This window comes from Neofelis nebulosa, chromosome 7 (assembly GCF_028018385.1).
Source record: "Neofelis nebulosa isolate mNeoNeb1 chromosome 7, mNeoNeb1.pri, whole genome shotgun sequence".
NCBI classification, from domain to species: Eukaryota; Metazoa; Chordata; class Mammalia; order Carnivora; family Felidae; genus Neofelis; species Neofelis nebulosa.
The window spans coordinates 144,808,171-144,810,952 of NC_080788.1; the positions used below are offsets into that span (position 1 = coordinate 144,808,171).

The window sequence follows — 2,782 nt, forward strand, 5'->3', positions numbered from 1 at the left end:
GCCTCCGGAGTGCCCGCCCCACCCCTTCCTCAGCTGACCCCCAGGAGGCACCGTGCCAAGTAGGGGGAGGTGCGTGGAGGGTTGCCGGGCTCCGACGCGGAGGGAGCGGGGCTGGGCGTCAAGCCACCGGTGCGCAGCGCACCACACTGTCCGCGGTCTGACTTCCCTGTCAGACCGTGGCGTCTGCCACCGCAGAGACGGGTCTGCCGTACTCACCGCCGGCCCCGCGGGGGCTCGGCAATGCTCCTTTCATCACAGAAGCAGCCGGGGCCCCGGGGCTGGTGGACAGGAACGGGCCCGCGGAGTCCCGCACCCCCCCCGAGCGGGCCAGCCTGGGAGATGCTGCCGGGTGGCCGGGTGCAGAGAGAAGCTGGGAGGAACTGAGGGGCTGGCTGCCATGTGGGGACAGGCTGCACGGCCCCCCGGGGCCCCTGATAGAAGGCACGACCGGGGCAATATTGCTGGGACTGTGCAGAGCTGGGACAAGCGGCCGCGTAGAAAGAAGTGCGTCAGAAGGGCCCCTGGGCGGCTCAGCCGGGCGAATGCTGGTCTCTTGATTCCGGCTCAGGTCATGATCCCAAGGTCAAGGGATCAAGCCTCCAGTCGGGCTCTGCACTGAGCATGGGGTCTGCTCAAGATTCTCTCTCTCTCCCTCTGCCCTCTCTCCAGCTCGTGCTCGCTCTCTCTCTCTCTCTCTCTCTCTCTCTAAAATAAAAAATAAAGACATCAGTCATATTGGAGAAGGGCCCACCATAATGGCCTCATCTTAATTACATCTGCAAAGACCGTATTTCCAATAAGATCACATGCTGGGGTGCTGGGGGTTAGGACTTTAGCACATAATTTTGGGGGGGGACACACTCAGCCCGTTATGGACTGACTCGTGCCTCCCCAAGTTCATATGTTGGATCCCCAGCCCCCAAGGTGGCTATATTTGGAGTTAAGGCCTTGAAGGAGGACTTTAAGGATAAATGAGGTCATGAGAATGAGGCCCTGATCCTATAGGGCCCATGTCCTACTAAAAAAATAAAAGAGACACCAGAGATCTCTTTTTCCACGCACACACGGAGGAGATGAGGTCACAGCAAGAGGGCGGTGTCTGCGAGCCGGGAAGAGAGTTCTCTCTGACAGCACCTTCCGCTCGGACTCCTGGCCTCCAGGGCCCTGAGAAAATCGCTCTGTTGTTGATGTCGCCCAGGCTGTGGCGTTCTGCTCTGCCTCCCGAGCAGGTTAAAACAGAAACCGTAACGGAGGCTTGTCTATTAAATCGTCTGTTTCCAGCGACAGAATCTCAGCTTAAATCCCCTTAAGCAAAAAGAAAAACTGAACAGTCCGAGATCCGGTAACACAAGACCCAGGATTTCCTTTGGCTCTCTCTCTCTCTCTCTTCTGCGTGTGCCCCTCCTGGCTCCTCTCTCCTCCTGGTGGTTCTGTCCCGGGATAAGTCTCCTCAACGGCGCCTTCCATAGGAGGTCAGGCCCGAGGCACCGAGGGACTCAGGCTTCACGGCAACACCCTGGGGGAGGGCAGGGTTGTCCCCCTGGAACACAGGGACTGGCGGTGAAGTGCAGAGCTCAAAAAACAAAAGATCGCAACAATGATGACAAAGGGACCCCACAGTGACAGAAAGAGCTCCCAATGCCAGGGGTGGATCAATCCAAAAAACAAAGTAAATAGCCTCATATTGGATTATAACCCAAGGTGAAAAAAAAAAAAAGAAAGATTCACAAGTTCACATCGACGTAGATGATGGAATAAATAAACGAATGTGGGAAAAGAGACAGATGTCCCATGCAGAAGAGTTCCAGATACTGGCTGCAGATGTTCCACATTGAAGGGGACGACTCCCCACACAAGTATGGGCTGCAAGTGACTCCCTTCTGGAGGTGACCGTGTGGATGCAGCGAGGTAAGAGGTAATGCGGTTTTGTTTCTGTTTTTGTTTTTTTTGGTCAGGAGAAACCTGACACACGTTATCTCAGCCAAGTGCTCAAGGTCAGCGTCCACAGTGATGCATCACGTTGATAGGACATCCCCTGAAAGATGTGATGGAAATAAAACTTGACTTCTGTGCTCTCCTCCCCAGATCCTGTAACCCCAGCATAATTGCGAGAAAGACACCCAGGAAAAACGCAGTGGGGGGACGTCTTACACAACATTCAACCAGTCGTCGTCAAAACGTCACGGTCAGAACAACAAGGAAAGTCTAAGAAACTGTCACCACCAAGAGAAGCCTAAAGAGACAAGATGACTGAATGGAATGTGGGTCCTGGAAGGTGTCCTGGAACAGGAAAAGGACAATAGGGAAAAACTAACGGAATCTGAATGAAGTACAAAATTTGGTCCATAATAATATGTCAACACAGGCTCGATAAATGTGACAAATGTACCATATCATTAATAGCAAGGGACACCACGTGGAGTATACAGGAACTCTCTGTACTATCTTCATAATAATTGAGTAGCTGTAAAAGTGTCCTCAAATAAAAGGTTTATTGAAAACTAAATAAAATTAGGAGGCGCCTGGGTGGCTCAGTCAGTTAAGCCTCCAACTCTTGACTTCAGCTCAGGTCATGGTCTCATGATCTCATGCGCTGGGCTCCACACTGAGCGTGGAGCCTGCTTAAGATTCTCTCTCTGTCTCCCTCTTTCTCAAAATAAATAAGTAAACATTAATCCTGAATAAAATTGGAACCAGGTCCTGTAATGAATGGTTAATTCCATGGCAACTTGACTGGCCACGTTAGACATCATTTCGTAGGGCGTCTGTGAGGGTGTTTCAG

At 52.4% G+C, this 2,782-nt stretch overlaps 1 long non-coding RNA gene across 2 annotated transcripts; it reads left to right on the plus strand.

Annotated features, from left to right (window-relative positions):
• Positions 1-699: 699 nt before the first annotated feature.
• Positions 700-2,524, plus strand: LOC131518280 (uncharacterized). 2 transcript variants are annotated; one of them, XR_009264994.1, is made up of 2 exons: positions 700-1,915; positions 2,086-2,524. It is a non-coding gene; the product is annotated as an uncharacterized LOC131518280 (long non-coding RNA). The 2 variants fall into 2 exon arrangements; XR_009264993.1 differs by having other exon boundaries at positions 700-1,908.
• The last annotated feature ends 258 nt before the right edge of the window (positions 2,525-2,782 follow it).